At 35.5% G+C, this 14373-nt stretch overlaps 1 protein-coding gene across 1 annotated transcript in view; it reads right to left on the bottom strand.

Annotated features, from left to right (window-relative positions):
* Positions 1 to 10698, bottom strand: part of LOC136838622 (acetylcholine receptor subunit alpha-like) — a 1263360-nt gene extending 1252662 nt beyond the window's left edge. The window contains exon 1 of the mRNA XM_067103898.1: positions 10099 to 10698. The gene's annotated coding sequence lies outside the window, so the exon portion shown is untranslated. The remainder of the gene's footprint in view (positions 1 to 10098) is intronic.
* Positions 10699 to 14373: the final 3675 nt, after the last annotated feature.

Here is a 14373-nt window from a genome sequence, read left to right as displayed (position 1 = left end):
ATCAACGAGGAGACATGGCTGCCATCCGTGAGGCCATTGCCAGGGCGTATGAAATCACCCGAGAGGTGGAGACAACGATTCCGAGGTATGGCCAAGGACGCCGGCTGGTCCTGGACAGAATGGGCTTGTCACAAAACTCAGGGTGGGACCCGCTGGTTCGAATCCTTGCGGTGCAACACCTTCGTGGATGTGTTCAACCGGACCATGCTGGAGGACGTCTTCCAGTGTGCGCCCGGGCCTCTGGCTGTGTATCTTAGTGATAAGCAGCCAGCCACCCTCAAGGAAGCCTGCCGCTTAGCTGATGCTTGGGAAACATACAACCCCTCCCATAGCACCTTGCAGCGCAAAATAGAACCACCCGGACACCTCTCGGCCTTCAATCGCCCACGGAATGGACCACCTAGCAGACCTACGTGCACCATCTGCAAGAGGTACAGTCATGCTGAAGCAGACTGTCACTATAGGGACAATAACCAACCGGGCAACAACCCTCGGCAGCCTACCAATAACCATCCCTCTTCGTCTCCTAATTCAGCACCATCTTCCCAGCCCACCGTCACTGCCGGGAGATCATCCTATCCCAGGGGCCCTTGCCAAGACTGTGGAGCTTCAGGACACTCTACCTCCAGGTATCCTGCATGCCCAAAACATGTGGTCGCTCCCAGGCATGTTAACCTGATCAGTACCACATCCTTCCTGGCTGAGCTGCCAGAAAAGTCTCATCCTGAGCAGGTCTGGACAAAGTTCTTAATCTAGACTTCATAAAAGCAAATTTGGGTACTTAGTGTATCTAGATGGTGGTGAAGAAGGAAACAAAGGAACCTGGAAATACAGAAAAAGATACTAGTAAATCAACGAAGTTTTGAACAAGAATCAGACTTACCAGGGACGAAAAGTTGTTTGCGCATACAACGGACGATCGGAACTCTTGGTAATAGCAGTCTTCCAAATTCGCTAATAAATAAAGACACAGAGACAAGCGGGGGGGGGACAAAGGACACCGTTTTGCCTAGAACACGACGTGCGCTCTAAGTCACGGCGTGAATCTCTCTGACCTGTCTCCGATCAAGCAGGGTGATTGGCCGCATCCATACCCTACGCCCCAGGCAAATCCAAAATTTGACAAAGACATCGCCGAATGCATAGGATAAAGGAAAAGACAGCTTAAGACCACCTTTATTAGAGATTACCGAGTGAAAACCTTCTCTGTGGGTTAGGTCCCTAATGCCACAAAGGTGTTTTTTTTTTTTATCTACACAGCCTATCTCTGCCTACGTGAGGACGCCTGCTGGTCTTTGTTTGCGTTATTTTCCTACAATAAATGCATAGAGGAGAACAGCAGAATATTTCTAATATATATATATATATATATATATATATATATATATATATATATATATATATATATATATATATATATATATATATATATATATAAACAAAAAAATCACAGTAGATTTAAAATCAGTGAGATTTTATATATATATATATATATATATATATATATATATATATATATATATATATATATATATATATATATATATATATATATATATATATATATATATATATATATATATATATATATATATAATATATAGACAGATAGATAAAATATATACATACATATATAAACATACACACACACACATACACATACACATATATATATATATATATATATATATATATATATATATATATATATATATATATATATATATATAGCCTATATAACACAAGGAGGACCTTAACGACACAAAAAGTCCAAAAAGGAGCTTCTTCATTCTCAAGCCTTCCAGGCCAGTCTGGCTCCAGCTTGATGGGAGGCAGACTGGCCTCCGAAACCTTGGAACTAAAAGTCTCCTTTTTTAACCTTCTGTATCACTAAGGTCCTCTTTGGAAGTAATGACTTTTCACGCATTGAATTTTTATCTAGAGTGTGTGTGTGTATACATATACATACATACATACATACATATATATATATAAATATATATATATATATATATATATATATATATATATATATATATATATATATATATACATATATATATATATATATATATATATATATATATATATATATATATTAAAAAATCACAGAAGATGCACGTGACTTCAGTGCAAATTCATATATATATATATATATATATATATATATATATATATATATATATATATATATATATATATATATATATATATATATATATATATATATATATTTATATATACACTGTATATATATAGATAAATAGATAGATAGATATACATTCATATATATACACAAACACATATATATACATATATACTGTATATATATACACACAGACATACGTACACTACCACTTCCGTCAAATGCGTGATTGACTGCAAACAAAATGTACTAAAAATATATAAAACAGTAAGTAGTTATTTTTCCGGACATAGCCAGTAAAGTAAGCCTTTGGCTGAGTACGTGCTTATGATATTAATAGGAATTATACGTCTCTTATGGAAATGACGTTGTAATTAGGATTCAGATTCTTCAGCCTCAGTACCCCCTACGGTTAGTCGATTAATGAGAACCTCAAAGTAGAAGATTTCCTAGACATTCAGCCACACTTAACAGCAAAGGTTTATCTTTCTTCTTTTGAAGTGCCATGCTCTGGCGTCGTGATTCGATTTAAAAGCCGCTTGAATATAGTCAAGAGGTTCTCTTATCTTTAATGTTTTCTGGATGACACGAATCCCGGACTATTTTCTCTTTATTCTCATCAGGTTTTTCTTAGTCCCAAATATGGATTTTAATTACAAATTTTTTATTTATAGCCTATCTTTTCTTCTTCTTTTCCATGGTCTCTGTATTCCATGAAAATAAAAAAAAAATTTCGGTTACTAGAAAGCTTGCGTAGTCACGTAACTTCTTTTCCTTTTTCAATCTATAGCCTATTTAATTCTACCTTCATTTTCCTCTTTTTAACCCTTACCCTTCAATATTTTCCTTCTTTTTCAGTTTCATTGTAGTTAAGAGATTACTCTAATTTCGATCTGTAATCTTAAATATTAAGTTCCTTATCTTATTGTATCATGGTTTAATCTCTTTTAACCACTGGGTAAGTCACTCAGTACAAGAACAAAAATAAACAGTGTCACCTTAAATTCATTTTTATGAATCAAACTTCCAAATCAACCTGCCAGGAAAATGAGGGGAAAAAAGTTTATCTTCCATTTCAGATAGAAACCGACTGCAAAGCTAGCAAGAGAGACAGAGTGCCCCTAAACACTAGCCAACTAAACCAAAGTTTCGTTCCATTTCCCTCTCATTAAAATGACGAAAATCACGCTAAGAAAAGAATGACACACACACACACTGTACTAAGGGATTAGTCACTTCTTACCTAGCACCTCCTCATTACTGGGGAAAGATTCAAAGTAAGTTTAATGCAGATCTACCGTACTTATTGTGAGAATGTGCCCAATATCTGAAGTCCGAAAGCAAAGCAACCAACGTTAAGTGAATCACGGAATGGGGTTAATGAGAAAAGAGGTCACTCTGGTAGAAACAATCATAATTTCAAAGAAGTGAATAGTTATCAATATGCATTTATTTTAGAATGCATTAAACATTCAAAGTATACACTTCTGAGAACCTATGTTCCAAATGAAATGGAAATACAATCAGTACGTGATGGCAAATATTTCCCTATTTACCAAATATTCCCAAATTAGTTCATAATAGTTTATATTCAAAAAATTAACCTCTTTGAACGACTCTCCCTGCAACTAAAGCATAAAAATAACTAATATATAATCAAAATGCCCTTCACCAAAAAATAGAATGTTGCAACAAAGCTTTCAGGGCAATACGTCCACAACTGACTCTAATTCATTAATCACAAGCAAGTATACAAGCAAGCACAAGAAACAAATTTGCAAAATGTATTTATATACATATGAAAACCACTATCTAAAAACCTCGATGAATTCTGTCACTTAATTACGAAACGCTCTTTAAACAGTTTACCAAAACGCATTCGTCATCATTCAGAATGTGCTAATGCGTAAGTCACTGCTAGAGTGAAAGGACCTCTCATTTCACCCATATGTCTTTCCGCAGCCCCATCCGTTAGCATCAGGCCTAGAGTGAGAATTCCTGCAGCTGACGGTGGCAGGAATGGTATGCGAAATTAAACTAGCGAGTTCCACTGCACAAAGCGGGAATACTTCCTGTCGTAATTTGGCACTTTCTCTTTCTATTTTTGAATAACGACCACTTAAAATGACTTGGAAGGAACTAACAGCATTTTTTTAAAACGTATCCAAGAAGCTTTATTCTTTACAGAATTAACTTCTCTGCTATCGGCACGAGGAAATCTCTTAGTCAGGTAAACAAGAGGACATTTTCTTCATCATATACACTCAAAAGTATTTTACATGCAAGAACAACACGTTCAAGGCAACTACAGGAACGCACACAACAGTATGAATGCTTAGAAAACTTGAATATTTTAAACATAGCGCTACATCATTATAATCACCGCCTTTCACGCCGTATGGCGCCCATGGCGTCTGTGAAATTCCGGAGTTCATGTTTTTTTCCCTGTTTTAGCTTCCACAAATCGCCATTCATTTCCAGCTTCCCTTCATACGGTTCAAATTCAACTAGGTCTGGGTCTTCCATATGTACAGTAGATGTGGTAATTTCCTTTATCTTATAATTTTTAACTCTATCTGAACCCTAACTTTTAGATTCAGTTTCAGTGTTTTACCAAGATTCATGTTCATTATGACGTTCCTTACAATAAAAACTGCAAAAGGCCTATTCATATGAATGAAAAAAACTGGAGTAAATTTCCTCTCTCTCTCTCCATTATATATATATATATATATATATATATATATATATATATATATATATATATATATATATATATATATATATATATATATATATATTTATATATATTTATATATGTATATATATAAATATAAATATACACATATATATATATATATGAAATTTTTATCACACCATGATTTATATACAATCATAAAGCTACAAATGTTGCTTAATATAAAATTCACACTACCTCGAGAATATCTCCAATAGAGATTTATCACCAAAGGGGAATTTATAAGTGATAAATGGATTGGTACTGCTGGGTCTCGAACCCTCCACACAGGACTTACCCAGCAACTCCAGTCGACGTTACCACTGAGCTATCAAGAGAGGTATAAGTCAATGCCGAGTGTGCTGTACTGTTTTTACCCGTCGTGAGCGGGGAAGTTGTACTTAGCCTCGGCATTAACCCACCTCCGCCATGACAGTTCATTGGTATGTTTGGAACACGCAGCTCTTATTATAAAATTATAACACTGTGATTTATATACAATCATGAAGCTACAAATGTCGCTTAATATCAAATTCACACTACCTCAGGAATATCTCCAATGGAGAATTATCACCGAAGGAGAATTTATAAGTGATAAATGGATCGGTACTGCCAGGTCACGAACCCTCGACACAGAACTTACCCAGCAACTCCAGTCAATGTTACCACTGAGCTATCAATAGAGGTATAAATCAATGTCGAGTGTGCTGTACTGTTTTTACCCGTCGTGAGCAGGGAAGTTGTACTTAGCCTCGGCATTAGCCCACCTCTACCATGATAGTTCATTGGTATGTTTGGAACACACAGCTCTTATTATGAAATTTTTATCATACCGTGATTTATATACAATCATGAAGCTACAAACGTCGCATAATATCAAATTCACGCTACCTCGGGAATATTTCCAATGGAGAATTATCACCGAAGGGGAGTTTATATGTGACAAATGGATTGGTACTGCCGGGTCACAAACCCTCGACACAGAACTTACCCAGCAACTCCAGTCGACATTACCACTGAGCTATCAAGAGAGGTATAAGCCAATGCCGAGTGTGCTGTACTGTTTTTACCTGAGGTAGCGTGAATTTGATATGAGGCGACATTTGTAGCTTCATGAATAATATATACACACACACACACACACACACACACACACACACACACACACACACACATATATATATATATATATATATATATATATATATATATATATATATATATATATATATATATATATATATATATATATATATATTTATAAGTATTCTGCTGTTCGCCCTATATGCAGCTTATTGTAGAAAATACACGAACAACAACAGGGAACGTCTTTGTCCAAGCAAGGGAGCGTTAGGCAATTCAAATTTAACGTCCGTTCATCGCAAGGATAGGTAGCATTAGGGACTTAACCCCATAGGAAAAGTTTCCACAATTAACCTTGTGGTAGGTGGCCTTAAGCTTTCTTTTCCCTGTACTATGTCGGCGAATGTTTTGACCAAAGTTTCAGACCCCGAGGGCATAAAGAGACGCTACCCTGTGTGTGACCCAGAGAGGTCACAGAGAGAGCTTAACTATCGCGAGTGGAGCATGTCAGCTCTTCCGGCTCTTCGCCCCTTTGTCTCTCCGTCTTTATAGTCTTAGGTTACTAGTGAAGTAGCGAATTACTCCCAGAACTTCTGATTGTCCGTTGATGCGCAGCAACCTTCGTATAACGGTAAGTCTGGAATTTTCGTTCAAAACTTCGTCGAGTTACTAGTATCTCTCCCTATATTTCCATTTCCCTTTGTTTCATTCTTTCACCACCCTAAATAACCAAGCACATTTTGCTTCTACGAAGTCTAGATTAAGCATAATTTTTATTGTTTAGCGACATTCAACTATTCCAGTGAATTAACTAGGAATTAGGGAAGGTTAAGCAAGTCATTTTACATTCTTTATGCAGCCTTGTGTCTCGACACCATTCTTCGGAATAGTCGTTGTTTTAAAACCAAAATGAACAAAGAGAAAATTGACTGTGTCCGAAGTTGGGCAACTGTTAAAGTAAATTCCTTAGTTAACTGTATATTCTTTGTGTCGAGGGTTCTCCTTGACTGGCGATCTTATTTCATTAATAAACAGCTGTCTTTGAGGTTAATTTGTAGCTTCATTAGCTCTTCGTTTGGTGAGTCGGTAGAGTTGTGGACTGTCACTCAATGGGCTGGAGTTCAATTTCCCGGCCGGCTGATGAAGAGTTAGAGGAATTTATTTCTGGTGATAGAAATTCATTTCGAGCTATAATGTGGTTCGGATTCCACGATAAACTGTAGGTCCCGTTCTAAGTAGCCAACTAGTTCTTAGCCACGTAAAATAAGTCTAATCCTTCGGGCCAGCCCTAGGAGAGCTGTTAATCAGCTCAGTGGTCTGGTAAAACTAAGGTATACTTAACTTTTCAATTGATAGGTTACATGTGTCCTTGGCATGAAGGGCCTTATAATTTACATTAATCAAGTAAATAAACTCATCAGCCAAGTCCTCATACGTAAATATATATATATATATATATATATATATATATATATATATATATATATATATATATATATATATATATATATATATATATATATATATTGTTATATATAGGACTTGGCTATAGTTTATTTACTTGATTAATGTAAATTATAAGGACTTGGCTGTGACACACGTAACCTATCAATTGAAAAGTTAACCCCTTAGTTTTACTCAGACCACTGAGCTGATTAACAGCTATCCTAGGGCTGGCCCTGAAGGATTAGACTTATTTTACGTGGCTAAGAACTAGTTGGCTACTTAGCAATGGGACCTATATATATATATATATATATATATATATATATATATATATATATATATATATATATATATATATATATATATATATATATATATATATATATATATATATATACAGAGCACGTATGCTGATGGACAATTAAGAATTGCTCTTACACTCGGCAAGAAAAGTGAAGATACAGTTTTCTTTAGATTTCGTTCATCGAATTTTAATTTTTTTCTTACAGAAAACACATAATCTCGGTAAATTTACTCTAGAATATGAAAATACAATGCAAATTATATCATATATGTTAAATCTGCAAAACAAAAACGTTCAGATACTTAAAAACACCATGCATGTCCGAAGTAATCAGAATTTCTCAGATGACTTCGTTCATAGAGATCTAAAAGATAGTGTGTGGATATCTCAGTGTAGTACTGCTTATCAGAACGGCAATATTTACTTGTATTCCGTTATGGACAGGCTTATTATTGCATCATCATACGAGATAATGATAATTTATTTAATTTTTACACATTCATATTTGTATTTCACGGTGTTAAAAGTCACCTGGAATTAATGGCAGTAAATGTTGCGACAGCTACGGTAAGTTGACCAAATCTATTTAAATCCGCAAGAGCGTTCTCTATGATGTGTGGATCACTTCGGCGGGAAAACACAAGTAACTGGATGTTTCTTGACGTTGCCATAGTCTCTCTCTCTCTCTCTCTCTCTCTCTCTCTCTCTCTCTCTCTCTCTCTCCATTGCTAAAACATACTATACAAATATAGTATCGCTCAATCTCTAACAGAAAAAAAAAATAATGAAATGAGTAGCTCTACATATACTGTAGGCCTAGGCTTACACAACAGCAACTCTCTCTCTCTCTCTCTCTCTCTCTCTCTCTCTCTCTCTCTCTCTCAACATTGCATTCGTTCCTTTATTGTTCCCCACGTTTTTCCTTGGCCATTGCTCAAATTTGACTTGATCTCACTATGGGAGATCGCGTTTCCGATTATGCAAGCATTCCGTTCATTGTGATTACATAAATTCATTTGTGTAAGGTTAATTGCTAGGTTATGTCGAAAAATGTTTATTTTGCTCAGAACTGTCGCTGCAAATTACAACTTGAACGAATACTGTAAAGCTTACTACTGCATTTAAGTATCAATGATGTCAGAATCGTAGAATATGATTGAAAGTTAAAGGAGGTCAAGCAAGAAACCAACACACTAAGACTGAAGCTCCTCCCCTTTCTAAAGTTGCCAGATGTCGCATTATTGAGCAATATATGTCCGAAGATTTACAAAAACTGTATCTTCACTTTTCTTGCCGAGTGTACATATTTATTTCCCGACGTTTCGTAATTCTCATATATAATTACATCTTCAAGGGCTCTAAAATGGATAAAAACAACACATAATTATCGATTTTAGAGCCCTTGAAGGTGTAACAATATATGAGAATTACGAAACGTCGGGAAATAAATATGTACAAGAAGAGCAATTCTTAATTGTCCATCAGCACACGTATTGCATATAACGGCTATGCCACTCACACGAATTATATAATATATATATATATATATATATATATATATATATATATATATATATATATATATATATATATATATATATATATATATATATATTATATATATATATATATATATATATATATATAATGAACTATTTTCATCTTCCTAACCCCAATAAAAGTAGGCTTATTCATGTGCAAAAAAATTCTATTCTCTCTCTCTCTCTCTCTCTCTCATAAATCTTTCCCTTCCATTACAAACAAATAACTGGCTACTTCATACACATGAAAACAATTCTAATAAAATTTTGCCTCTTACGCTTTCGTGTTGACAAGCATTTTCTCTTTGCAGTTATTCTCAACAAGCATAGGTCTAGGCCTTACTGAAATTTTGCCAGTCTTAATCAGTGAACATGGTTTACTTGCATTGGGAATCAAATGGTATATATTACATGCTGTTTATGCTCTTTAACTGCTAGAATTATCCTTATAAACCCGTGGTTCATTCAATTACGCAAAACGCTCTCCTCTGTCTCTCCCTATCTCTCTCGAAAATAACTGTCCCCTCCCATTGCCCGTCAAATAATAGGCCCATTTCGTACGCATGAAAACAATTTAAAGAGTCCGTGTTTTTCTCTCTCGTGAGGACTAGTATAACCCCCTTGCAGTTATTCTTAACTACACATAGGTCTAGGCCTACTTTGACTCTTATTACTCTTATCCAGCCAAATATGGTTTACTTGCATTAGGAATCGAACAGAAGATATACAGTATTTATGCACTTTGATTGATAGAGGAACTCATATAAGCCTACGGTTAATATATTTAGCCACAATTTTAAATGTAACAGGTACACTAAACCAAACTAGTCATGTTAAATACCTGGCTCGACAGTGGCACTAGCATACAGAGGTAAACGTTGTTTCGGTATGGCATCATCCTTCAATTTTCATGCATTTGTAGGGCAGTAGTTAAGCAATTCATGCCTGAGGTTTCGTGCATAATCATTTTGTTGAAAATGAACAAAACACACACTTGCGTTTTTGGTGTTTATATGGTCACTTCTGCAGATGTTCAACCACTTCCTGCACATTTCGGGATCTTTGGGGAAACGATAAAAACTAACCTTTTCACTTCCACTTTTGTCCCTCTCTGTGCTACAGCATCCATAAATAGCATATATCACCATGGCAATAACGCACTTAATCCCAAAAACCTCAAGAATTGTTACAAATTCTTGAAAACTCCCACGGGATCTTGTCACGGACAACGGGAAGAAGGTACTGGCTTGCCCAGCGGCAACCGATGATAGCTCCAAGTGACGTTATGCGCGGAAGAGTTGAAAAATCGACCTTTGGGTTAAGCCCACCACTAACGTTTAGTTAAAACTTATAAAACTGAACGTTAATGTGAACAACCTACGGTTTTTCTCGCCTGCGCAGGCGGCCTGAGCAAATTGTTCATCTCAATCTTTCTGCCTCCGGCCAAACGGCTGCGCATGCGCACTTCAAACGTTAATGTAGGAAGGCAACATTTTTGGGCTCGGTTCGCTTTCCGTCTCCAGACAGATATGTACCAGTCAAGAAGAGTGTTGAGCTTCATTAAATTAATGACGTATCGGATTTACTTGTTTTTTAATAATTGATACGGATGTGAGAATAATATTTCCACAGGAAAAATATTTGTGTATAATGCCTTGTAGATTTCACTGGAATCTATATGAATGACACTTTGCTTTGGCAAGTAAAATCCAAAGGCTATCATAACAAATCAAGCCATATATACAAGTCAGTTTTCAATGAGAATAAATATTCATTATGGCGAAACTAATGTAAAAAAAAAGAATAGGCCTATAATGAGTCTATTCATGATTGTGCGTAATATGTAATTTATTTTTAAAATGAGAACAAAATAATATTCTACTTTCTGATGAAAAAAGAATAAAACAATATTAGACTATATGTATGGTTATTCACTGCTCACATCCCATGTATGCCGGTTTTGAAATGAAATTAGACTAAACAACACAAATGAAACAAAGGAACAGTAGTAGTAAACTAAGGATGTTCACTCGTCGTAATACATCATAAGTCATTCTTAAAATGAAAACAATTCAGTATTAAGCATTTTAATGAAACAGAGGAAAAACAATATTAGGCCTATATGTCAACTTTGGAATGAAAATGAAGAATTACTAACTTAATAAAATTAACTTGCCACAGAACTCTTCCCTCATTCATAAAATATTCAGTAAACATTATAAAAGTCCTTGGGGATAATCTTAAATTCTTTTAAAAAATTCACATGGGAGTACTGAATTCATTTTTTTAAACACTCTTTCACTGGGCGTCTTACTTGACGTTTATGAATTTTTTTAAGCTATCAGCAAGCCAATTACAGCCAGAGCATCGTCTGTTGACGTCATGGCTGCTACGGAGGACTGGGGAAAAAGACTGTAATACTGTAACGTTAGTGGTGAAGGTATGCCTGCACAGGCCGACTGTGCAGGCATTAACTACGCAGGTAAAACTGAATGTTATTGGCGGCCGTAACTCACCTTACATCTTGGTCGTACCGCAGTAACAACTGGTTGAAGTACTTCAAACACCCTGACAACCCAAACGAACATAGGGAATTCAACATCCACCGTCATTCTTTTGTCAAAAGAAACTTACATGGAAAACTTAACGGACTAAAAATAAATAGAAAGCTAAAAAAAATAACAAGATATTGCTGCAAAAATTTGTAAACTATAATTGGAATTTAAACTACTGCACAACAGGACGCAATTCTTTTTTTTTTTACTTGATAAGAGACCAACGATTAAATGCATTTTAGGGCAAACCCATATAGGTATTTAATAAGTCATATAAGTTCTCCTTACGAGAGAGAGAGAGAGAGAGAGAGAGAGAGAGAGAGAGAGAGAGAGAGAGAGTACGTCCTGACCCCAAAACACGAGACAGCGGAGAAGCGAGCGGACCCAAGACACAACCACCTGATTCTGCCACAGTTCACCCAATACTGAAGGCGCTACATCCAGGGGTTTTGATGCGTACTGGTTTCCTCTCTTCGTCTCCCTCTCTCTCAGCTATTTCGCTTTCTTACTCTTCTTTACTTTCGCCTCTTTGTTTCCACTTTATTAGTTTTATAATCTTTATAATGTTTTGTAATCGTTTTGTTATCATTTGTATAAAACCCTTCGCTTGATGTTGATAGACTTTTTTCCAATATTCTTCCTGTAATTTATAAACCCTTCTTTGACTTTGATAGACTTATTTTCAGTATTCATCCTGTAATTTACCATTTCGTCGGTGTTTTTATTACTAACTTGGGCCACATTCCTTTGTCGTCGATCCCATCAATAATCTTTTTTCTTTTTAATTTGCACACCCCTTTCTTGAAATATCATTAACATTGCTCCGTCTGTTAGTCAGACTAGAAAATTAACAATATTTTCAAACCTTCAGTATATCAATACAAATTATTGCTTCTCTCTAGACTCAATCTCCGAAGTTATCATTCGTTTATTTCGCCTAGCACGAAAATAATTACTTAAATATATTGACATCCAAGCTTACAAGATCTTGTTCCGGCTGTTGCTCAGGAACGATTTATTATGTAGCTACATGCCATGTTCCCCAAAAGTGAATCATTCTCCAACACATATAACGGATGTACACAGATGCTCACGAACTATAATATTGAAGAACATCATCCTTCTTATTTATACCACGATAATCACGCACGTTATTATGCCTCATGTGTCCGTTTTTATTTTACACAATGTAGAGGGATGAAAGGTCAAATGTAGCTCGACTTCGTACGACGTTGCAATATATATACAATGTGTATATAAGGATTTCATGTGATGCATTTGTTGTCTTGCTTTTTATCGTAAGCATTTTTCCATCGGATGAGTCTGCGGCACAAGGGATTAGGCACTCCCAGCTCACTCCTGTACCCATTCAAAGGTGTGCATACCGTTGGCGCAGACCGGGATCGAACAAAGGACCCTGCAAATAAGAGCCCAATTCCCTACCACTGAAACCGCCACTTATACATACAATGATGATATACATACATAGGTATATGTATATACATATATATATATATATATATATATATATATATATATTATTATACATACATACATATATGTAATATATAATATATATATATATACATATATATCTGCGTCTGTGGGTGTGTGGATATATAAAAGTAGTTGCTTATGCAGATGTTGCTATTCTTTTGCATTAACCTCATCTTCTGCTTGCAGACCTGTGGTAAATGATTATCTTAAAAGAGATTCAGCTAAAATGAAATTACGGTGTAAACTATTGGGGAACGAAGTCCCAATTAAACCTAAACTGTTGATGTTAATAGGTCTATGGTGTTGGATTCTACCAAATCTCTCCAAGCCGATATCTTTCCATTACAATGTTTCTTTCACTCCGTGTAACTTGTTTAAATTGTAAGTCATTCTTGGTTTCAAATGAACTTTTTTTCTTAAATCATATCCGATCTATCTGAGATTCCTTTCTATTTTGGAGAAATTTTTTTACTCTTTTATTCTACCATGGTTTGAAAATTATTTCACGGTGTGATCTTCTGCAGCTGACTTGTGTCTTGAAATGTTTAATACAAGCTTATATTCAATAAAGTTCTCAGTATTAAATGATGGCATTGCTGTTCAAGTAGCTCATTGTCAAATTTTTCTTAACTCCAATAATCCTTTGCATTCAGTTTTTCAGTTGATTTCAATCGTCTTTCTTGCCGTAATTTTGTGAGCTCCAGGGCTACTAATTTTCTTGATGTTTTGTTCCCGCAGTGACTAAAATATCTTCTTAGTCATGTAATTGCATCGTTGCTTTTTTGTTTTGAATAGGCTAACATGAGCTCGGTTATAGTCTAACTAATTAATCCATCTCCGGTACTTTTAAGAAACTGTTTCGGTGTGGAATTGATTCCCGTGAACTTATCAACGGGGTAATAAATAAATTTCATATCGACTGAACTGATGAAATTCAATCAGCAACACAGCACTAAGTCGTCATTTAGAACTGAACGAATGAGTCATGAAATTTAGGTTGTAAAGCCAAGTACTGAGCGACTTTCAAGCAGTCAAAGCTCAATACAGTGAAAAGTGGTTGTACC

This window comes from Macrobrachium rosenbergii, chromosome 5 (assembly GCF_040412425.1).
Source record: "Macrobrachium rosenbergii isolate ZJJX-2024 chromosome 5, ASM4041242v1, whole genome shotgun sequence".
Lineage (NCBI taxonomy): Eukaryota > Metazoa > Arthropoda > Malacostraca > Decapoda > Palaemonidae > Macrobrachium > Macrobrachium rosenbergii.
Note: the sequence above shows the minus strand (reverse complement) of the source record. Positions and strands in the feature narration are given on the sequence as shown.